The 25,162-nt window shown below is 47.1% G+C and overlaps 1 protein-coding gene and 1 long non-coding RNA gene across 4 annotated transcripts in view; both read right to left on the bottom strand.

Annotated features, from left to right (window-relative positions):
- Nucleotides 1-4,127, bottom strand: part of LOC149354226 (uncharacterized) — a 40,419-nt gene extending 36,292 nt beyond the window's left edge. For all 3 annotated transcript variants that reach the window (XM_089577476.1, XM_089577474.1, XM_089577475.1), the window contains exon 1: nt 4,001-4,127. The gene's annotated coding sequence lies outside the window, so the exon portion shown is untranslated. The remainder of the gene's footprint in view (nt 1-4,000) is intronic.
- Nucleotides 4,128-5,962: 1,835 nt separating this feature from the next.
- Nucleotides 5,963-16,385, bottom strand: LOC149354225 (uncharacterized). Its single transcript, XR_016291243.1, has 2 exons — nt 16,147-16,385; nt 5,963-14,177 (listed from the first exon to the last, which is right to left on the bottom strand). It is a non-coding gene; the product is annotated as an uncharacterized LOC149354225 (long non-coding RNA).
- Nucleotides 16,386-25,162: the final 8,777 nt, after the last annotated feature.

The following is a 25,162-nucleotide window of genomic DNA, read 5'->3' as shown; positions in this document are numbered from 1 at the left end:
CGTGCTGCTCAGCTCCGACCCGGGTATCCAACTCCGGGCAGTGGAGCGAGCCATCGAGGTCGCCGTAAGCCACGGGCTGACGGCCATCTTGCGCGACCAAGAACTCACCTTAAATCACTTTTTGCCGGTGAATAAAGTTTTCCAATCCAATACAATCCACTACGGCAGCTTTTCCTTCGAAGCTGCGTGTTATCTTGGAGAACACGTTTGTGTGATGCGAAATTAGGCTGTTAATATTGTGAAAAAATTGCAAAAACGCTGAAATGCCTGTCCGTGGAGTCATCGTTGGGATACCCGCTATTGCATCCCGGTGCAAAGCAGGTCAACATGAAGAGGCCCGATGTCACAAAATACTAACAAAAATTCAGGGGCCACGTTGACGATCTAAAGTGCGAAAGGCGAAAGCCTTGCCACGCAACTTTGGCCGCACGGCCGTTGGCACACACGAGGCGGCTATGGGGTGACTTGGTTTGGCTAGCCATGACAAATTGGGTCGAGACTAATTAGTCATGACCCACGAATAACTAGTCATGATTGATCAATTACGAACTAGTCATGTCTGGTTAATGACTGGCTAGTCATGACAAACCAGTCATGACTAACCAGTCACAACTACTAATGGCTGGTTAATGACTAACTAGTCATGACTACTTAATAACTAACCAGTCATGACTAATTAGTAATTGGTCATGGTTAGTCATGATTAACCAGTCATGCCTAACCATGACTAGCGGCTAACCAGTCATGACTAGCCATGACTGGTTCATTACTAACTAGTCATGACTAAGCATTCATGACTAACTGGGTCATGACTTGACCCATGCCTTACTAGTCACGATTGGTTATTGACTAACTAGTCATGTCTGGTTAATGACTAGCTAGTCATGACTAACCAGCGATGACAAACCAGTCATGATTGGTAAATGAAGAACTAGTCATGTCTGGTTAATGACTAGCTAGTCATGACTAACCAGCGATTGCAAACCAGTCATTAACCAGTCATAACTAGTCACGACTGGTTAATGACTAACTAGTCACGACTGGTTAATGACTACCTAGTCATGATTGCTTGATGACTAACTAGTCATGACTAATCAGTCATTGGTCATGGTTAGTCATGACTAACAATGACTAATGGCTAACCAGTCATGACTGCTTAATGACTAACTAGTAGTCATGTCTAGTTAATTGATGACTGGTTAATGACTACCTAGTCATGACCAGGTAGTCATGACCAACTAGTCATGATTGGTTTATGACGAACTAGTCACGTCTGGCTAAAGACTAGCTAGTCATGACCAACATTACCAGAACTAGGTTCTTGTAACGTTGGTCATGACAAAACAGTCATGACTAACCAGTCATAACTAGTCATGAGTGGTTTATGACTAACCAGTCGACTGCCTAATGACTAACCAGTCATGACTAATGTGTCATTAGTCATGGTTACTCATGACTAACCAGCCATGACTGACCATGACTAACGACTAACCAGTCATGACTGACCATGACTAACGACTAATCAGTCATGACTAGTTAATGAATAACTAGTCATGGCTAACAAATCATGACTAACTAGTCATGAGTGATTAATGACTAACCAGTCATGACTGGATAGCTAGTCATTAACCAATCATGACTAACTCGTCATGAGTTAATGATTAATTCAAATGCCAAATGAGTAGTTAGTGACTTCAAATGTCAAAGGCCCTGGTTCGATTCTCAGCCTCGACAGTTTTTTTTAAGTAGTGACGCCGAAACGCGGACATATCTGCCGACACGGCTGCTAACGACAGTATGAGGCATTAAAGGCTTTCGCCTTAAAATTAACTGACAAGCAGACGACACAAAACGGCTGTCGCGAGCGAAGGGCGCGGTAGAGCCAGCGAGCCGCAGCGAGCGGCGACGAGGGAGCAAGACTCGATCGCAGCGCCACTAGTTCGCGCGACCGCCACTTGGGACAGCTCTCCGGGCAGAGCTGTGAAACTCAGTTTGTTCTAGTAACGTTGGTAAATAGCAACGTTACTGGAACCAACTCGTAAATAGCAACGTTACTGGAACCAACTCTAGTAACGTTGGTAAATAGCGTAAACACGAAACTTTTACTTGGCCGTCCCGTGGTGTCCCGCAGGGGCATGTGTAAATGGTAGCCCCATCTAGTGATAACACGTTAAAGCACATCAACGCTGAGTTGAAGAAGGTTTCATCCTTAAATTACTCATAACGAGAGTGGGCGCATTACGAGCCTTTTTTTGTTCCAAGAAGAAAAATTATGCGATTAGAAGAAAATGTAAAACATGAAAATGACCTGAATGAGAACTGCTTCGCCAGGTGTCGTTGTAACAAGGAAAACACTGAGCTTGAAAATCGCCAAATTATCTGCAAAACAGGGCTAACTTATCGCTTATACCTCTACGTGCGGGATAGCGTGTGCGAAATATAACCAAACCGCTACCATTTGAGCGAGCTATGGCGTCAAAGAATCCAGCGGTGACAGGTATTTATTCCAAAACGGGCGAGCAGGCGTGCCCTGCCGCGGTGGCTCAGTGGGTAGGGCGCTCGGCTATTGAGTCGGAGTACCTAGGTTCGAACCCTACCGCGGTGTCAGCGTTTCTATGGAGGAGAAACGCAAAAAGGCGCCCATGTTCTTTGTGATGTCAGTGCACGTTAGAGATCCCCAGGTGGTCGAAATTATTCCAGAGCCCTGCACTGCGATTACAGCACCTCTTCCTGCCTTTGTTCTCTCCGTGCCTCCTTTATCCCTTCCCTTACGGCGCGGTTCAGGTGTCCACAGAGATAAGTCTGACAGGTACTGCGCCATTTCCTTTCCCCCGAAAAACATTTGAATTACTTAATTATTAAGCAGGGGAGCGTATGCCCACCTAAAAGTTTCTAATATTTCATCCGTTCGTCTTGCGCAGTAAATTTTCGCGGAGATCGACCCCGAAGAAAAAAATTGGTTTTCGAAGGAAAGAATGCGCAGGTATGGCAGCTGTCGTATTTGTAATGTTATCAGGAAAGGAGGGAAAGAAGAAAAAGGATGCCGTAGTGCATGTCATGATTAATCTGGATTATTCCGTGTTCTTCCTACCACACAACCGCGACCTACAGCCTGTCGACGCAGCAGCGGCAGCGGCGACCGGCCTAGGCGAACGTTCTAGCGTTCTGCGCAGCACGTGCTGGCGCCAACCCGCTTCTTTCAGCACGTGGCGACAGCTTGTCACGCGCGTCGCCACACAGAAAGCTGCGAAGGATGCCGCCGCCTCGCGCTCTGGCTCGCAAGAGAAAATGTGCGAAAGAAAAAGTGGGTAATCTCGGAGGCTTTTCAAGACTCCATTGCAGCTACCATTGTCTATAAGCAGTTCTGTAATACGATACGCATTTCCTGCAGTGCATTCTGTGCGTCTATTCTCAACGACGAGATAAGCCTGAATGTTCAAAATGGCTAATATCTGCTGCTATTCAAGACTCCATTGCGGGTACCAACTTATATGAGCAGTTCTATAATACGTCACGCTTTTCCTGCGCTGCATTTCAAGGTTAGATCTACTATAGACGACGAGATAGCCTATGAAATTATCCAGTCTGCCTAGCTGCATGCTGGAGGGCGACGCTGCGAGGCAGCCGAATGTAAAATGAGCGCCCGGTATCGACCACCGGAACGCGAAGTCCCTTTTCAAAGCGCTCTGCAGAACTAGCAGTTCTTTTCGCTGCCTCATCTGAAAAGCATTCAGCTTCTGACAACAGAGGCCAATGCGCTCAGCGCTAAAGGCTCAAGACGATTGTCATGCGTTGTGAAACGTGGCACTGCATCACAATGGGATGGTGAGGGTGGCGTTCGAACTCCCGGTACGAGAAAGCAAGACTCCTCGAAAATTTGCCTAAGGGAATGCTGCTAAATCAGCACGAATAATTAGGACAGCGCAGAATTGAGAAACGGTGCTAACGGCTCCGCCGTGGCAGTCAGTTGAGGACCAGCAAGAAGAGAAATGCCACTCACCCACAACAAGTCCTGCCGCAGTCACTGGCCGTGTGAGAATGACGACGGCCGCAGCACAAAGGAACGATGACACGCTGTCGCGCGAGTTATGCACGCGCTGCGTTGCCACGCGCTGCTCTGCTGCTGCTTCTTATTCGTTACACTTGGAAGATGACCACACAAGTACTTTTTTGCCATCATTCTGCATGCCTAATATTTTCATTTATATTCGATTCTTCTATTAATTTCTTTTCAGTGTACCATTGGTTCCAGAATGTTAGAGTGGCATTCGCGAATGAACTTGTCCATGCAGCACCTGGCGGCGCAGGCAAAAGAAACGAAGAGTGGAGGTCCAGTAGCAGAAGCCCATCGGCAGCCTATTGGAATCACGTGCTAAAAGAAAACAATACGAAAAAATCGAAGGGAAAAACAAATCTGCATCCTTCCGCAGTCCGTGTCGACACAGGGGCACATCGTCTAATAAATGTTCTTCGTGCTAACGATCGGCCCCGGAGGATTGGACGTACTGCTTTTTCCGCGGATTTGGTAAAAGTCACACCGACCGTACTATTTTCGCCACTTCTGGGGGTACGATTTCACCTTTCCAAGTATCCAAAGGACCGAAAGTCTTGCAAGCTGTTGTGCTCATATTCACCTTTGCGATCGCAACGTCGGTGCACATAAAGAACTGGAACTACACGGATCATACCCCACTTCAAGCTCGTCCTGTTAAGTTAAAGCGATCGCTAAATGCGTGCAGGGGAGCAATCTATGATTGTCTGCTTATTTCACCGAATATATTCTCAACGAGCCAGTGGCACAGGGCTCAATACTGGACTGCACGAGTAACTGTGACGAGCGTCACTTGCGAGATCGTTCGCATGTTCGGCGCCGCTCGGCGGACTGTAAATGTTTGCCCTTGAGACATGAGCCGCGTATTTGTTTTGCGTGGAGTCCAGCAAAGCGACGACTAGCCGGCACGCCTAGAAGCCAAGTCCACGCACAGAGCAGTGGGTAAGCAGAGACGCGCGCTGGAAGGCATGCGTTACTCGCTCGGAAGGAGGTGTCACGGTGGCATGGAGGAGCTCCTTCTAGATTTGATGTGCGTCCACATGCACAACAGTTTTAACATTCATACCAAGCCACACTTGATGTTAAAAACCTGCTAAGCACTGAATAATAAGCCACACAGGCTCAGCAGCGAGTTAACCAAGGAGGCTGTCAGGAATTCCTGTCAGTAGATTTGCACACTGTCATAACAAGGCACTGGTGTTTCTGTGTCCCCATGATAGGGACCTGCTGTACATAATAATGCATCTGCATCCAATGTACGTACTTCTCTTGATATTATTTCCTACGCTAGTCTCACTTTCGTAGTTTACTTCTCCCTAAGGATTAGTGGGCAACTGCAACAAGTGTGGCAATGTTCGAGTTGTGCCCGAGAATAAAATGGTAAGTTTGGGGAAAATATGATACAGAAGCCATGTGGCATTACTCACAAGCATGTGTTAAGGCTTGCTCTACAGTGGCTTACATCAAATGGAAAACTTAACCACACACAGAGACAAGGTTATTAACATAGCTATTGGCTGCTACATACCCACATAGTCTGCACCACCACTGGAGCTGCGCTTACCTTAAGCCTTCACTTCGAGTTGACGTACACAAGATTATTTTCTTGAATTTTCAGTTTTTATAGTAGTGTTCTGCTGCCTCGACCAAAGTACCATTATAATCAGCTTGTACTGAGAAGGAATTATGTTGTATTTTCATGAGTAAGCATATTCACACAGACACTATGCATGGAATATTTTTAATATAAACCACAGAAGAATTACACACCAGTTTTCACTTATACGGCTGTGCCAAACACATCAAAGCCCTCTCCTAGTTTTAAGCAGGGAGGGAACAGTACAGTTAAGTGTCAGTGATACCATTTGCATCAAACAGCACAGTTTGATAAATAAATAAATGAGACTAGTGTTCACACTAAGTGCAAAGTTGTATTTATTTTTGAAAAAATTACACTGCTGTCTTATGGCACTCTTATCTCAACCATTCCAACCACTACTTCACAGCAATCACACACATTCACTTGCAAAACGTTATCACAATTATTTGAGCCCAGTGTAGAGAATGCATACCAATCTCCGCCAACAGTACCCACACAACACTGGTGAACATCGTAGCACAGTGAAACCTCAGTTGAACTAATTACAGAGCACCAATACAAAAACATTGTTGATGTGAATCCGTGCAGAGCTACAGAATACAAACAGCGACCAGATTGAAAGCAAATATCTAAAATATCTAAATGAGATAAGAAATTTGAGGGGCATTAAAGTGACATCAGGTTTCATACAGCCACATGAAGTCTTCTTGACAGCATAAGTCATTCTGAAGTTATGAAGCCAAACTACAGCCTACCAGATACAACGTGTGATGGACATGAGGTTCCAGAAAATGTTTAACTGATAAATTGGCATTCATTCCGGTGGTATTTCACTGTATGCTGTACAGGTTTAACTCATACGCAGAGCGTGGCCCTAGTTTACAATTTGCGTATATTCGGGTAAATTTATGCAGTATTTACCAATGTGGATGCACACTGTGTTAAGCTGCAGGATGGTGACTGAAAAATTAATAGTTTATGAACTACCTGTGTGAAAGCCAACATCAATTAGGGATGCCAAATACCTTACTTCCTTAAGGAACTGTGACATGACTTGTACCATGTACGTTTCGTCAATCAAGGTTTTCAATGCCTGGAATGGAGTGGCCTCAAAATGTACACTATTATAGCAAAGGTATTGACTGCAGAAGATGAGGGGCCTCTTTCATATGGTGCCATTCAAGGTAACTATTAAAGAAATTTTGCAGCTTCATTGGGCATATGGTCTCCAAACCATCTCTTGCCCTCCACACCACCTCCATGACAAACGGCCGACGCCATCAGGAGAGCACCCCAAGAGAACTGAAGTGATACCTATCCTGCACATCTCAAGACCTTGGCTCTATTTCTTGCCATTTTTCTATGAAACAGATACACTGTTATCTTTCGTGGTTGAAGAAGCCACAGCTAGGGTGCAGATAGATTCACTTCTTTAGATCTGAGTAAGGAATAGATACGAGGTCTGTTAGAAAAGTATCCGACCTTTGGCCGAAGAAAAAAAAATGGCATAACTGGAGCGTTGCAAACCTAACTACCTTCAAAGTAGTCTCCGTGGGACTCAACACACTTCTCCCAGATGTGCTGCTACTGTTGGAAGCATTCCGAAAAGGCCTTTTTCGGAATGGAGTTTAGCTCAGCTGTCGTTGCAGCCATAATGTCCTCTCTTGTCTGAAATCGCGCTTCTTTCAATGGCCTCTTGGTTTTGGGAAACAACCAGAAGTCGCAGGGGGCCATATCAAGAGAGTAAGAAGCCTGTTGAACTACAGGGGTCTGGTTTTTCACCAAAAAAGTCTTAATCAAGTGCGAAGAATGTTCAGGAGCATTGTCGAGATGGATGCGCCAATTTCCTGTTGACCACAACTCCGGTCTCTTGCGCCGCACAGCATCACGTAGGCGACGGAGGACATCCCTGTTTGAGTCTTTGGTCATTGTTTGACCCTGGGGCATGCGTACTCGTGGTTTGCCACACAGCGAGAGTCCAAGAAAGCAGTCAGCATCACTTTGACGTTGCTGAGCATTTGGCAGGCCTTCTTTGGTCTTGGGGACGTGGAATGCTTCTGCTGTGACGACTGGGATTTGGTTTCCGGGTCGTACCCGTACACCCAAGACTCGTCACCAGTGGTTATGGTGTTGATGAAGTCGGGGTCACTGTTTATGGAATCCAGCGTGCCCTGCGAGACTTCAACACAAAGCTGCTTTTGCTCCACCGTGAGCAGCTTCGGCGCGAATTTTGCCGCAACTCTCTTCATGGCCAAATCTTCGGTGATAATGGAATGTAAAGAAAAACTGCTGATGTCCACCTCTTCCGCAATTTCTCGGATAGTCACACGACGATCCCTCATCACCACAGCGTTTACTTCGGCAATGACCTGGCCATTTCGGCATGTTGATGGCCGACCGGAGCGTGGCTCGCTCTCCACCGATGTGCGGCCATCTTTAAACCAGTTGTACTATTGCTTAATTTGTTTGCTGCTCTAAGCATCATCACCGAAAACCGTCTAAATATTCCGAATGGTTTCCACTTGGCTGTCGCCCGTTTCTGGCAAAATTTGATGCATTAGCGCTGCTCCTGTCGCACCGCCATTTTGCTTGCACTAAAAAACCGACGAGAGCACTGCGCACTACCTCACTCAAACGCTGCCTCCCAGCGACTGACGCTATCGGCAGGCGGGAAAAAATTCGTGAATGCGCACGACAGTTCAAGGTCTGCTGGTGCAAGCGCGCTTGTTTCATATCCATCAGGTATTCGCAAAAAAAAATAAGGTCGGATACTTTTCTAAAAGACCTCGTAGATGCGTGATGTGAATTTTGAAGGAAGAATATTTGCACAAACAAAAAATCTATAAGCAGTACTTGCAGTGAAGAGGCCCTTTAGGTATCTGAGCCACTTTACAGAATGTTACATGTCACAAATTCGATTTGCCTCTGGCCACTTTGTGTGCTATATATTTCATACACATGCCTCAAGATATCTTCCAGTCTTCTATATATGCTATTTAGCTTCCTCTAGCAAAGTAGTCGGGCATGAATGACAGGCATTTTCAGCTGCACTGTCAAAAAAAGTCACAATCAGAACATTGAAAATTGTTACCTGCAAACGAAAGAGCACTACGGTTTGCAAAAATTGCATAAAAAAACTTGTGGCTGAAGAAAACCTCGGCAAAGAATCAAGGCATATAACCTCTCTGCTTTCATGGCTAATAAAAATTAAAAATGCATTACACACCCAAAAACTCCATGAAGAGGTAGGCAAGTGGATTCGGTGAAAAAATTTGGTTTGGTGAACAAACGCTTACGTTAATTGATTATTGCAAGAACCATAACAGTGTGGAACCAACTGTCTTGTAACCAAATGCGTTGTACTAATGATCTTTTTTCCACGTTGCAACCCGTCCCTGCTTACACACAATTAGGAAAAGAGGGGTATCTATGAATAAAGACTTTTTGTAATTTCATCACCAAAATTATGTGAAGTTTCAGAAAAGAAAAACAACATACTATGCCCCCATAGGTCCCCCACAAAACAGACAATAGACTTATGCTTCTCTAAGCTTCTGTCAACATACAGGGTCTGTTCTGAAAGTAGTAGGACTGTTTTTTTTCTGGGCGAACGGGCAGACGAGAGGTGGTTTGCGCGTGCAGGATCGTTGAAAGGGAATATTGGGAATGCTGGGGAAAATCGGCAGTCGGCTCTCGGCCGTTGAAGAGAGCAGGTGGCTTGTACTGTGAACCCCTGTCGAAACGTCTCGTCACGCAGAATCACAGAGCATTTACTGGATCAGCGATACGCGACCAAATTTTGTGTAAATCTTTGTAAAACGGGCAAAGAGACTCACGACATGATTAAGGAGGCCTACGGTGACGCTTCCATGGGTAGATCAGGTGTTTTTTGAGTGGCACAAGCTTTTCCGAGAAAGTAAGGAAAGAGTGGAGGAAGACGACCGCTTCAGACGCCCTTCGACCAGCAAGACCAACGAAAATGTGTAGCGAGTGAAACATTTACTGAACAGTGATCGTAGGATGAGTATCAGAATGACTGCTGATGACATGAGCATTTCTCAAACCCAAGTTTTTTAGACCGTGACAGAAAACTTAGCCATGAAGAAAGTGTTCCCGAAGTTGGTGCCGGGAGTGTTGTCAGAGGAGCAAAAGGCAACCGGAAAGCGATCTGCCAGGATCTTCTTCATCATGTGAATGAGGACCCCGATTCTTTGCCCAGTACAAGGCGGCAACGCTGCCTCAGGTCCCCTACAGCCCCGACTTGGCCCCGCCACTTTTTTCTATTCCGGAGAATAAAATCGACGCTCAAGGGGAAACATCACGGATCGGTAGAGGCGGTTCAACAGGCCGTGACGAAGGAGCTAAACAGCACTCCGGTTCAGGCATTCCTGGCGGCGCACGAAAACTCCAAAACTCATTGGCAGCAGCGTGTAGGTGTGGAAGGGTGCTACTTTGAAAAATTCTAATCATTTGTACTATTCTCTTGAAGAAATTTTGTAAAAAAAAATGCGTCCTAGTACTTTCAGAACAGACCCTGTATATTTCGATGTATGTCGTTCGAGTCACATGTGAGCATCCGTTTACTGGCGGGCTGCTTAGCAGAATGCATGCGTGAGAGTTTCTGAGGCCCTCGATTGGGAACATGTATATGGTGTCCGATAGCTGGGATGGATATATAAAGAAAAAGAAAAGGCTACGTAGAACATGGACTTTTCTCGAGTGTCCCCTATTACATTCGCGTTGTCGCCTCCACATTGTCAACTTTCTCTGAAGGGTAGCCATTTCGGCTTGAGCATTAACACAGGCAAACTCACAATATCGAGAGAGGTAACTGACACAACTGATCACACAAAAATTTTGTCACACTCATCATCATCAGCCTGACTACGACCACTGCAGGGCAAAGGCCTCTCCCATGGCACTCCAATTAACCTTATCCTCTGCCAGCTGTGGCCACCATATCCCTGCAAACTTCTTAATCTCATCTGGCTACCTAACTTGGTGCTGCTGCCTGCTATGGTTGCCTGCAGAAGCCTATTTCTTCCTCTTGATTTAGACTAGGATGTCTTTAAATCACGTTTATGGTGAACGCTCTATCCAAGCACAAGGCCTAATCACTTTGAAAGCATGTATATCATTGTGGGAACGTGTTGCACACATTCATGTCCTGATTTATTCCGCTGGCCCTTCCCTCCAGATAGCCGCATACTCTCAACTGAAAACACAACAGGCCGTCGCCTCGACGTGTCCATTGCTAATTGCCACCAAAAAGTTAGTGGCAACAAACGCGGCACATAAAAACACAACTGGAGTCACCCCTTACAAAAATTGCTTTAGCGATTCCTTAGAACAATCTTTCAAATTTAATCATTAGAATGTAATGTGTATCTTTTATATCTGAGTAGAATTTTATCCAAAGTTTCAATACCTAATTGGTCATCGTGGTGTTATAGGAACACGGCTAACCTCCTTTGAAAGAAATACTGTAATGACTTGATTTAGAGCCTCCTTGAGCGTATGTTTAGAAACCCTTTTCAGTGTACTCGTTTCATTCTGAATCTGCGTAGAATCTGTGTAGAATTTCGGTAAAATGTTTCAATAACTGACAGGTCACCATATTGTTATACAAGCATGGCTGATGTCCTTTAAAAGAAACACTAACAACTCACTTTTCAAACTAGTAAAAGTATTTCATAGGAATCCATTTAAAAGCATTCATTTCACTGAATATGACACTTTTGACCAAATAATATTTGAGTAATGAGTTCCAGTAACTAACTGGCCACCACATTCCTGCAGAAGCTTAGCTAATGGCTTTGAAGAGACACACTGTAAGACTCTAGAATGTTCCTCGGGAGTTATTTATGAATCCTTTTTCACACTTTTTTTTTGCTGCAGACTGCTTCTTTTGAATCTGCAAGGAATTCTGCAAGGCATTTGGTCACTGCATTGCTCTGGAATGGGATTACACATTGATCTCTGTTTCCTGGTGGGAAGAAAAAGAGCCTGTACATACACGATGTAACCACTGTTATTGCTGCAAGCATGCAAATTATACGGAGCTACAGCACTCCACATGACGTGAACTATATTTCACTTAGCAACTTGTACAGAAGCTTATGGAAATCGATGTTTACAGCTCCTGGTGAGCCTTAGTAATTTGCAGCAATTATGATAAAATAACTGAGAGGAGGCATGGCATATAAGCAGTACCAGCACATTTTATTTTGAGACAACCAGGTAACTTAGATTAAAATTATTTTCTCCACCACTGTGCTACAAAGAGCAGATTTTAAAGGGAGCATGTTTTGGTGAAAAAGCAGCGGCGTACCAACTGAAAACAAATACCCTTTCGGCTTGGATACCACTTAGAATGAGCCTACCTTAATTTTTATTCATTTATGCCCTACATCACGTGCAAAATCCTAGTCAGAGCCACAGCGAAAGGTTTATGGGGATTAAAAGTCCCAAAGCGACTGAGGCTATGAGGGACGCCGTAGTGAAGGGCTCCGGAAATTGACCCCCTGTGCTTCTTCAATCTGCACGACCTCGCACAGCACATGGGCCTCTAGAATTTCACCTCCATCGAAATTCGACTGCTGCGGCCCGGGTCGAATGTCTTTTGGGTCAGCAGCCGAGCGCCGTAACCACTGAGCCACCGCGGTGGCGCGCCACAGCAAAAGGCTAGCTGCAAGTTAATTCTGTGAGAATTATAGTTAGAAAGCACTGTGTACCCTTATGCAGCATTCTGAAAGGATAACATTTACAGCTATTCAAGCATTGTGAGCACAATATAAAGAAGTGAACATGATGAAGGGGTCAAAATTGTTTTAACGAGCACAAGCAAGCTCTGCTGTTCAGTATTAAACTGCCTCTTATTAAAAGAGTAAAGACACCTAATTTTGGTGGAATGTTTTCTTCTCTACAATGATGTGGAAGACACTACTGGGCATGGATTACTGGTTGGTATTCACCTAAGCCCGATAAATAAATTATAATTGAATTTTTCTGTCTTGCTGCTTCGTTTCAACAGCCAAACAACGAATGTAACGTTAAAGTGTGCTCAGAGGTCAAATGAAAAAAAACAGCACTACATTTGTTGTCATTCCGGCTGTTGAGACCGGCTGGCTAAGGCATTGCAGTGATTATACCGCAGTTTGTCTCATGTGACCTATAAGCACACATTGATGTCACAGGCATCGTTCAGAAGTTGAAACAAACAGTGAGAGAAATAAATTCGATAAAATGATTCAGTGGTCGTACCAGAATACCATATGATAGTCCATGTATAATAATGCCTTATGCATAATTACAAAGCAGAAAATGCTCACCCAAAATTAAGGTGTCTATACTTCTTTAAGCAGAATAAATTATTAATTAGAGCAAAAGAAAAAGTGCAACAATCATTTCTACTCTACATGACTAAAAATCGTCTCAGGAGAATTCAAATTTCAAGGAGTACTTAATGTCTGATACTGAGCAATAATAAGCCAGATAACCATCATGCATATTACTCAACAGTAAAAGGGTGCGCCTTGTTTGGCATTTCAATTATGCCTTGTTTCACTACCCGCTATTAACCACAAAAAAGCTGTACATAAAATCCCTGACTGTGCACAACAAAATGCATGATTCTTTTCTTATGTACCCATCACTTGACTTTTCCTGCATGGCTTTACATGTACAACTTTGTCTAACCATAGGGAATAGAGGGCAGCCAGAATAGGACGTTTTACAGTCAGCAGTTCGATAGTCCTTGTTAGGTGACGACAGAAGCTGTTTATGTATCTTCTACAGCCCCCTTTTTTCAGTGAAGTGCTGCTGTCACCAGGCAACTAATATTATACCTATGCACATGCTTTCCCACACTACGTTTAAGTGCTGCCTGGATTGAAAATGGCTAGCTTGCTTCCAACATCTGAGGTCATCAGAAGCAGGCTGCCAAATTCACTGCTCAAGAAAGGTATGATATGCTGTGGGCATCATGTGAAATAAAAGAAAAATGTGAACAAAAAGAATACAGTTTAGAGGAGAAACAAAACAAATATTTCAAAAACCAATCTCTTTGATGTGCATTTCATTCCTTTGTAGTAAATCATAAGGATGATAAGTGTGCAGGGATATTAAAATAGAACTCAAAGCACACATTTTAAATATGCATATGCCCAATATGTGGCCTTCCTTTCTAACCACGATACAGCAGACATATTTAGCTTGTATTTGATATCTTTTAAATGAGTGCATGATTTTTAAAATAAATATTGGTCATAAGGAGGCAGTTATTAATTCATATCGGCCCTTCCAGCCAAGCTTTGGATGTGATCTTCATTGTGTGCAAACCACAGTACAATCATTCAATTGCATAGATCTCAGTATTTTCTTTCATAAAATGCTCTGATGACTTGCAGTAAGCCAATGATGTGACCTGGCTGGTAGCATATTAGGTGCATCATTGTTGTCTGTGCAGAGACGAGGAGGTATCAGGTAGGCACCACCGAGGCTTGCCAGTCTAAAGTACCCAGACATCTGCATATAGGCCAAAGAAAGAACGGTCAGTGAGGCCTAGTACACAACTGCTTTCACACTAATGCAAACAGAAGCAGCAATCATATGAGTATCTCCAAGCAGTAGCACTCTGGCCATCTAGGTTTGCAAAGAGTGCAAACAGCACAACACAGAAAATATTATTTCAAAGTAAATGAAATGTTCCTTTACAAAAGAACTGTAAACACCATCCAGCTCTGACTACTACCTCTGCCATATTGGAATATTTCATTACAATGAATAATAACTATTATATTTGCCTGTAACACTATTCTTCTAATGCATAACAATATTTATTACCACTATAATGCAGCGACATTCACAACCGCTTGTTTTTAAAAACTAATTCACCTTCTGTTTTAGAAATCTAATTCACCTTCTGTGTCTTACGAGTGACTGGTTAATTGCAGTAAGAAAATTAGGCGCAGTGAAAACTGTGAGAACAGCTGTGAACCAACCTGAAAAGCTCACAGGCAGCACAAAGCGTCTACATCTGGGTTCCTCCTCAAACACAGTAATTGCAGTCACTAAGCATCTGACAAGATGGTGACACCGAACAACCCCCCTTGGAGAGAACTTCATGGATTCTGATCCTGCTACAGTTAGAAAACTTTTCATTTTCCTGCTCCACTGATGCTGTGTTGACACTGCTGAAACAGTTGTAGAAAGACAGAATGTGTATTAACAATGTCACATAACTATTTTAAACCGCTAGCCAATATAATCCTTCGCATCCATTTAAATGACTTCCTTCTGTTACAGACACACATTAGAACCCCACAATCTCAAGCTCTGGTAGGGAGACCAATAAAACTATGTTCCAGTTGCTGCAGAAAAGCAATGATAATATAGCCAGGCAAATGAACCCGTGCCAAAACCACAGACATGACAAAACGTAATGTAAAACAGTAATCTTTGTACAGCATGACACTATAGCGAGTGGAAGCTCCAACTACACATCTCTGCGAAACCCAAGTCTCAGCACTTCTCTCATTGAAGAACTCTGGCAAAACTGCATTTGTCACCATTGCACGCATAGAGTATTTAGAAATAAAAATATTTAAAACCACAGTCAAAAACATTACATGCAGTTTGCGATGGTGCAGTCCAAAGTGCGCAATTACAAAAATGAAAGAATTCGCAGCGCAGTGCAGCGACATGCTGGAAGGTGTAAGTGTGTTACCATTTTTTTTCTTAGTAAAGATTCATACTGCACCAGTTCAAAGTATGCTTGAAATGTCACAAAAAAACAATTAATCAAAGCCAGTGCACACAAAATGCTTAAAATTCTCTGAGCGAACAACGCCGGAGAGTGATCAGCAAAAGTTATTTGTGAAGCGAAACTCATCAGCAACATTTCTTGTGCATGCTAAGTGCGCACCCCAGCAGTTGGAGCTACATCATCACGCTACTTCCACGCACTGAACGATTGCGTACTGTGCCCATTTGTAACGTGGAATCGGCAGACCATGTTTTGTTCAGCTTGGAATTATACCCTGCACGCACGCACGCACGCACGCGCGCACACACACACACACACACACAAACGCGCGCGCGCGCGCACGCACGCACGCACGGACACACGCATACACACACAAACACCGCCACTGAGGAGCATACGTCGTTCCAATACACAGTGCTTTCCGCGCGTTGGTCCCATTCATCGCAATAATGAGCCCAACGATACCATGCGATTAAAAACAAGCAACTGTACTTCATATCAGAACTGCTTCGCTGCGGAGAGGGAGTTATGGGCGCGAAGCGACGGTTTCCGTGGTTGCGTGAAAAGCCTGCGGTCACGTGAAAACAGCGCACTCGCGGAAGCCGTTGCGCCGAACTTGAACTTCCACTGTACTCCGAAGAAGTTGTCACACAACACTCAGCACCATTTCCAGCACTTCACGCACCCCACCACAACGCTCTGGAAGATCATTTCAAGGACTTTACTCACATTCTTAAGCAATCACAACAGGTCATTCTTTCTTCCATGTTGATGCCGGCGTTGTCACGGCGTGGTGCAAGGCGCAGTACGACGTCCAATATCTTCAGAAGGTCTCTAGAAGCGCGCAGGTCGCACACCAATTTTGTGGCATATTCGAAGAACCACAGCACGAAAAGGTCACGCAAGGCGCAATACAAAAAACTACGCCCGAACGCAACCCGCGACAAAAAAAAAACCTTGGCGCCGAAGCTGGCGACTTGAGGATTGGACTGGGTTGGCTTTGGCAGGATTTTTTTTTTTTGCCGCGGCATGAGGCGGGAATTTCGTTTTCCTTGGGAGCTGGTCATTCTGGGGTGCGAACATTCCCTTTCCACATCAGGACACATAATTAGGAGCAGTGATGGCACTTCCTACAAACATGGTCATCGTACGCATCTCTGTCCTTCGAGAAGACAACGTCTGGTTCAGCGTCCTTGAGTCAGGGGCCGACTCTCATACAGTGCGGTAGGCGTCCGCAGGCAGTGCTCACACATCTGCTCGGACTAGAAAAGGCACCGTTGCTCCTAAGGACTAAATCCTCGAGGTGAGGCCATGCCGACATGGTACAGGAACTTTCGCCATACAGTAAAGTTGACTTGTAGGCCTTGCAACTGGTGTGTCACGAAATCTGGTCAGCGCTTAAAATATGAATATTGAATCGAGCAAACAATATTTATTAATTTATGTATACAGATGCTTGCGAGGACAAGAAACACGTTACGAACATAATGGGCCTCTTTCCTCTGGCGGCCGCCAGTCTCAACTACAGATTTGCTCTGCGGGAAAGAAATACGCCGGTGTGCGGCCATTATAAAACCCTCCACAATAGCTTCGTGGGCTTGCTTTAGGGAATTGTCAAGAGGAGTGTTGGCATCGCATGTGTCCACAGATGTGGTTGACCAGCTTGACGAGCCTGTGGACATGCCATTCACGCAGTAATTTGGCAGCGCTGTACTTATTGCACTTAATCGACTTCAGAACGAGACTCCATGTTCTCGATTCAGGCCGGGGCCCGCTGGGATGACGTGGGAATTTCTGTAGAAACGACCCTTAATTTGCAAAACTCTCGAAGCCAACTTCTCTTTACAGAGGAAGGGTCTTTACCATTCAGGCCAAACTTGTTTTGGGGGACAGAAATGGGGTGTAGCACTGGACAAATGTATTGTCAGAAACACGTCGCGCGCCTTTCGTGCAAAGGGATAGGCGCAGCTTTGCCAAGCCATTTCTTCGCAGCTGAAACGCGCTACCCCCTCGCAGCAGTCGAGACGGAAGGCTGTAACGCAGCTTTGCCAGTCCTCAGTGCTGCACCGAACTCCTGCCTCTAGCGGGCCGCAACACCATGGTAAATGTGGTTTTGCTATGCAGGAAATGTGACTTACGAAGTTTAGGAAAGACTCTGGTAATACTGCATCGAATTACTGTCCCACAGTGCGTCGTGTGCTTGGTCGACAAACAGTGCTCGTGGTAGAACACGTGAACAGCGCTTATGTTATACACAGGACGTTACGGGAAGAAGCCTAGACCCCGTTTTTCGCCAAAAGAAAAATAAGAAATAATTGATGCAGACTCAAATCAACAAGAACTCGAAAAATGGTGAATGTAATAACATCGGCGATAAACAAGGCTGTTCCTATTCGTGCTCATATTGAGAGTTGCTGATATTTTGTCCTTCATTGAGGAAGAAGTTGGCAGTGGCCAGGATATACATAGCGGGAGGTAAAGCCAAAGGGATTGTTCGTGAAGTCGGCTTCGAATGTCCGAGTCGCACTTGCACTTTCACTCAGTCTAATCACGTGATCGGTTACACGGCGGGCCTTCATGTTGTCCTCCATCGTCGCATCGCGTTCCAGTGAGGCCAGGGCACGCCGCTTTGCGTCCCGACACCGTGTCTTGGCCAGGCGTTCCTATCTCTGCTCCGGCGTGTCCGCCTCTCACTTGGCCTTGCGCCGTTCGTTCTTATATGTGTGGTTCTTATGAATGGGAAATAATTCTGTGCAGCATGTCGAACTGTCTCTCTTGCTTGAGATCACCTTCGCTGCGCTGCACAAGGGGAAGGGGAGGAAAAGAGAGAAGGTCGGGATAATCAGAAGGGCACTGGGAAAGCACAAACAGCGGGGGCGCCATCGCACAAAGCCACAAAGGCGGGTCGGCGGGTCACGTGTGAGTCGTTGTGGGGGAAACGAAGCCAGTGAGCAGGAGGGGACGCTGCATTGTCTTAGAAGCGTCTGTGCAGGCCCACTTTGTCGATGAAACTGACAAGAGCTGACAGCGCACTTTGGGCTTTTCGGAGGGGGCCTTGTGGGAAGGTCAGGGCACCGACACTGTCCGATGGGAGACCAGGCTTGCGGTATTCGGAGCACATCTCCGCACGCCCCGTCGCGTGAGCAGGGCACAGGCACAGCCGGTGTTCGACAGTTTTGTCGCCGCCGTTCCGCGCAGAGAGACTCGCCCTCTCCGGTGAGGGGTTGGCGGCGCTCCGCCGTCCACACGCATCCAATTCGAAGCCGCAGGAGGACGGAAAGGGCTGCGTTACCGAACGCGTGGAGTGGGAGAGGACAAGGCATCCTTCGCGATGCGACGCGTGCGTCCGGGTGGGAGAGGCTTGCATTGTAGCGGATGATGTGGCGAGCCACATCGAAGGCCTAAATAGCGTCCGAATTTGGGGCAGAGGAGTTGGAATGAGCAGCTTTGGCCAGTCTGTCAGCAGACTCGTTCCCAGGCACTCCCACGTGTGACGGTATCCATCGAAGAATAAGATGACAGCCTCGGGCGCAAGTAGCAGACAGTTTCTGATGAAGCCATTGCACACAGGTTGCGTTCCGGGTGTTGCAGTTGCATGAGAGCGACGCGTGAGTCGGTCAACATTGCCACCCGCGTCAGTTGAGGTTGCTCAGCAATGATGTCCGCGGCGAGATGAAGGGGAGCGATTTCGGCTGTCGTTGAAGGAGCTAGAATTCACTCCCGAAGTTACTCCTTCAAAGACGCTGTTTTACTTTATCAATCTGGCCACGGTCTTTCTCCCCGCTCGTGTAAAGGTCTCTCAAAGGCGGAGCAGCGGCTTTTGCTTCGCCTGTATACAAATACTTTGCTGTGCCCGCAGCTCTCAAGCACCCTTCTTTCTCTGGCAGCTGTCCGCATTGGGCGGAGAAGTCTTCGGACATTTACCACATGGTGTGGCCTGCCCCTCCAACCCTGGTATCGCCCCTCACCTCAACCCAACCCGGGAGGAGTGCGAGGCGACCTTGCTCGGCTGCTCTGACCTGCAGACCCAACGGGCCCTGGTCGCGCGAGCCCGGGCGGCGGCCGACGCCATGGGGGTCCCGAACTAGGGACCTCCACCTATAGTACTTGTAAGGGTTGTCCCCCTTTGGGGCAGCTCATGCATAACCTACTGAAGTGTATCTGTACATAAATGTTTTCCACCACCACCAGGAATGCTGCCGGTGGTCCAAACTTTGTTGTATGCTGCGAACAGAGCTAGTCGTTGCTACGTGTAAATGTTGAACAGCATTTGATACGTGATCCCATCGGCGCCAGGGGCACTGCGGCTGCATCTTCGGCGGCGTTGGAGGGCATTGTTGAGCTCGTGCGGTGGGGGGCAATTTCGACACTGCACAAATCATCAATGATGCGTGCAAATTGGTCAGTGATAGCCGGGACAGGTGAGCTTTGTAGCGCAAGGCTGTACGACGCACCGTTCGGTGTTCAGAAGTGTTCTGCCATGGCTTCGGCCACGGCAGTCACGTCGATGCCACGAGCGATGGCGACGTCCAGGGCAGGACAACGGGAAACAGGGGGGTGTAACATAGCATGAAAAATTTTCCATGCCCGTCCTGGTCTGCGGGTGTCGTTGAGAGTTGGATACAGGTGTGCCCAGTGACAGGCGTTGCATAAAGTCCAATGCTCTGGTTTTTGAGTGCGCGAAGCTCTACGCTGCGCTACTCTTCGTGCCGCTCGCAGGTTGAGGAACTTTGTCTGCGCCGGTGCGCCCGCTGGGACTGTGCAGCGCACGGTGGCCGCACGCGCGCATGAAACGACGTGGGTGAAAATGTCTGTCGTGATGAGCTGCGCAACACGGCACAAACCGCGAAACACATCCCACTTCACAACGTTATATGTGCGAGTTGCTGCACGGACGCTGTATACGAGGACGCTGTTCTCGTATATGAAGGGACGAGAACTATAGGGAAGGTGATCAGAGCCCTGAGTGTCCGGTTCCCACTTCCACTGGTAGGAACACATTCCGGAGACAAGAGTTAAGTCTGTGTTAGCCCACTCTCTACACGCGAGTGGGGCTTCCAGAGTTTATAATGTTTAGTTTGCACTGTCAGCGGCTGCTAGGAGTTGGCGTCCTCGTCGGTCAGTGTTAGCACATCCCCAGGTGGCATTCTGTGCATTGAAGACCCAATATAAGATAGAATCGTTTCCGAGTCGATTTGTGAGCGCGGTGAGAAAACTTGCATCCCTCTGTGTAGCTGGTAGAACGTGTACACTTGACTCTGCGATGTCTCCTCCAGTCTTATCGGTTACAGAGCCTTCCGATGAGGTTACTTCTGATCTAACTATGGCAGAATTGCTAGCCTCCATTGAACGCCTCAAGACTACCACTTCTCCCGGGCACGACGGCATACCAAACTCTTTATTCCGTAACTTGGATGGGTCTGCTTTGCAAACCCTACTGGATATTTTCAACCAAGTGTGGCGTTCTGGTGTCATCCCTGGAGAGTGGAAGCATTCTATTGTGGTCCCAATACCCAAGTCAGGTCAGCCTCCAGTATCTCTTTCGGCCCTTCGTCCAATTTCTCTCACGCCTACCATCTGCAAGCTTTACGAAAGCATTCTCGCCGCACGTTTGTCGTGGTGGCTAGAATCACACGATTGTTACCCAGATTCCCAAATAGGTTTCCGTCCCCAAATTGGAACGGAGGATGGTCTTGCTACTTTGGCTACTGACGTGCTTCACCACTCTCCGCAGAGTCACCTCGTTCGAACGGTGATCGCGACAGACATAACAAAGGCATATGATAACATCCTTCACTCTGCCATTCTTGCCTCCCTTCAAACTCTTGGTCTCCCTCACCGGTTTCTCCTATCCATTCACGCCTTTTTAACAAATCGAACCTTCAGTGTACGGGTCCATGGAAAGCCCTTTGGTAACTTCACTTCCAATAGAGGAGTGCCCCAGGGCTCCGTTCTCGCCCCCACATTATTCAATGTGGCTTTTATTCCTCTTGTTAGAGCCCTAGAAACCATCCCTTCTATCCGTGTGCTTGCGTACGCCGATGACATAACCTTGTGGTGCTGTCACCCAGATGCGTCTATCCATCAGTCGGCCCTCCAACATGCGCTAGATGTCTTGACATCTCGCCTCCCACCTCTGGGTCTAACCCTCTCGCCTACTAAGTCATGTTTCATTCGCATTGGAAACAAAGCCGGCTTACGGAAAGCAGTCCCTTTAAACTTTACAGTAGATAGTTCTCCGATTCCTCAGGTAGAAACTGTTCGTATTCTTGGCCTCCTCCTTCATACCTCTGGGACTGGCACCCCTTGGCTGACAGCCACACGTAAATCAGCTCACGCTACTATAGGTCTGATTCGTCGCATAGCTATGCGATCTGGTGGCGCACGTGCTCATACGGCCCGCCAGCTTGTGCGCTCTATCCTTCAGCCACGGATAATATACCAGGCACAATTTCAACGTCTCACCCGCAGACAGTGGGACTCCCTTGAAGCTATCAATCGTGAGGCTATGCGCGCAATAACATTTTTGCCTCGTTTGACACCCATACCCGTGCTTCAGGAGTTCGCCCAAATTAATACTCTCAGTGAACTCATCGACCAGCGGGTGGCAAACAGAGCTCGCAAACAGTCTCTACAACTTCATCGTTTAAAGACGCTCCCTCCGTGGTCGGTATCAGCCGCGCATCTGCCTGAAGGGTGCATATTGTACACCGATGCATCACATACTGCAGAGCGGGGAGTTACTGCTCTATATAGTCCCTCCCATCCGCATCTCAACTCTCGTGCGACGTACACCGCAGATACATGTACCCCCCTGGCATTGGAACTTCAAGCCATTTACAATGCCATTGCTTCCCTTCCGCTCGTTCCCACATTCAATGCAGTTCATATTTATACAGACTCCCTCGCCGCCCTTAAACAGCTTAAGGCTGTTCGACGCACATTCCAGATTACACTATCAATTCACCTACTCTGCGCAAAATACCCATGTCCTGTACGCATACACTGGATTCGCGGTCATGCTCACGATCCACATAACATTCAAGCAGATGCTATGACTCACATTGACACATCAGACGACCCGCCACCTTCCCCTCTTCCCCCAGATCCGTTCCTGTCCCATGTCTCCGATTCACAAGCTCTGCGCCAGCGAACACGCGCTCTAATTCCTCCGTGTTCGCACCCTCTCCCCCGTAGTCTAACTCGGCAGGAGGAGGTATCAGTGCGCCGGATTCGGGCAGGGGCGGCCCTGACCCCATCTGTCCGTTATCGGTGGGGTGATAAATATCTGCCAGCAACTGACAGGTGCCCTCACTGCGGCGCTGCACCGGACATTTGTGATGTGCGGCACCTGTTGTGGACTTGCCCAGCGACGGCCCCTATTAGAAAACGGCTCCTCAGGGAGGTCGGCCTGTGGTGGAACCGCGACGGGGACTCTGTGAAGTGGACTATGGACAATCACTTCACCAGCAGCCTATGCGAGTACCTCGCCGAAACTGGTCTACACTCCTTCTTTTAACTTTCTGTAACCTACATTCCACTCCCCCTTTTCTCAACTTATGCCTCAAGGCAGACTTCACGAATAAAAAAAAAAAGACTCTGCGATGTTGGTGTTACGAATGCGCGCTATGAGAACACAGCACTCAACTGCGTCGTTTACAATGTCTTCTACCGGGATGATATCATGCAGGAGCGTGTTTCTCACATATAGGGCTGTGCGAGGTTTTTCCGTCAGGGTGAGTGGGATCACGACACGGGACTGCTTGGCATACCACCAGTGCACACCTCGTTGGGCCGCTGTAGCCAATCAATCCTGGCAGTTTCAGCTCCTCCGCGCGCGCGTAAGCGGATCCGCCAGGCAGGCGGACTGGCGGACCGAACGACCAGACAATAGGCATTCGCCCCGTTCGGCAGGCGGAAGGAAAGTTGGTGAACTTCAACTTTGGGGCGGACGAGCGAACCGCCCGGCGACCGAATTGCAGCGATTGGCTGCTTTTTACGTGACGTAGGCATCCGCTCCTGCCGGGCAAGATGGCCGTCCGTCGACTGAACTAGGGAGCGAGGCATAGGTCGTGGCTGTAGTGGTGGCACCTATGCCGCGAGGCATACTATATTGGCCACATGTTGATATTACGAGTGTTCAGAGCGACTGCGAACTTCTCCGCGTGCAGCAGCGGCGAGCAGCGACAGTTTCCCGAGTTGAAATCGACGCTGATGTAGTTGACAGAGCGCCTCTTCAAACCGACGCAAGACCTACGCGTTGGCTGTGTCACGAAGTGTTTATATGGAGCTGTTTGTGGTTGCTGCAAGGGTTCCTAATTCCTGCGAGGATCATCACGCACAGCGGCGAACAACAGCTGCTCACGGTGAACTTTTGTGCGTGCATGAGCTGCGTAGCACAGTGACTAGTGTCCGCGTAGTGAAAGTGATTGCGATCGAAGCGAGTGCTTTTACGTCAAGGCAGTGAAATGTGCGCCTTCGAGAGCTCACTACGCACGCCGTGCTTTCCGAATGCTGAAATGAGCGTGGCGTTGTGCAGCTAGTCGCATTCGTTGCGATGGTTGCAGTGATCGCGACCGAAGCGTGCACATGACGTTGTTGCTGGCTACGCATTCGTTACCATTTTGTTCGCGATTCGTGTTGGCACTGTGCTTGAGAATTGCCGTGTGTGCGACGTGACGCGACGCGAGCTTGGCTGCACGGCCGTAGGACTGTTTTGCGGCGACAACAGCGATGTCGCCATCCTCTGCGCTTTGGTGCTCCATTCAGTACGTTTTGTGATGATGGGTACTCGGGTTACGACTCGCCGGAGAAACTGTGTAACCTGTGTTAAAACATCGGTGCAGTGCAAATGTATCTTCGGGAGCGTCATTTCTTTTTATTTCCTGCCGGCTGTGCGCACATTTGCCTGCAATAAACATATCGGCGTGATGAATGGGTGACTGAACACTTCCGCTAGCCATTTCGGTTTAGGTTGTAACAACATGGAAACAAGAATCATTGCCGCTTTTGAATCACGACTGATTGACAGTGTACAAATCTCTAATATGTGCCAACTCATAAGTCTGTTTTTCATGAGCATTTCAATTGATGTAGCGCAGAAAAAAAAAAAGTGTGGCAGCAGCTTATGCAATCAAAACTGACCACAGAGCAAGTTGAGCATAACGAGTCTTGATGAAAAAGAAAAAATATTGAGAAAACCTTTGCCATTGCTTTTTTTCTCTTTTTGCATAGCAGTGTTAAGTCAATATTGACAAATGCTTGGCAGTATTCAGTTCAAGTGGGATGTTGGTTTCCACTGCAATCAGAAAAATACAGTGGTCTTGAAGCACCTCATAGGCAATGACAGTGTCTGTTGTTGATTTTGCTCATGGTCCTTTTCGATCCGGGGATCAGTGGTACGAAACTGGATGTGTTCGCAATGCTATTGTTGCAGAGCTGCTTGCGAAATCGGCCTTATTGGTGTTAAGTGGTTGTTCAGCGGTGCTTCCTGGGTCAGCCGCAGCACTTTGTTTAACAAGCCATTCTCAAAGCTTTGAGAAGATCTCGTCGATGCACTTGCATATGTCTGTCTGCTACCACCTTCATTTGCCTGTGACTGCTTGCTACAGACATGACTACTTGCAGACTGCAAAATAAGCCCTGTGGAGCTGGTAAAGCAACGCTAGGAACAAAGACGATGGTAACAACATCACTGCACAGGGTAGCAATTCTTGCTCTGTCGTCGTCCCTTAGCACAGTTTCG

Source organism: Amblyomma mixtum, chromosome 3 (genome assembly GCF_055824585.1).
Source record: "Amblyomma mixtum isolate Tamu chromosome 3, ASM5582458v1, whole genome shotgun sequence".
In the NCBI taxonomy this organism is placed as follows: Eukaryota; Metazoa; Arthropoda; class Arachnida; order Ixodida; family Ixodidae; genus Amblyomma; species Amblyomma mixtum.
Note: the sequence above shows the minus strand (reverse complement) of the source record. Positions and strands in the feature narration are given on the sequence as shown.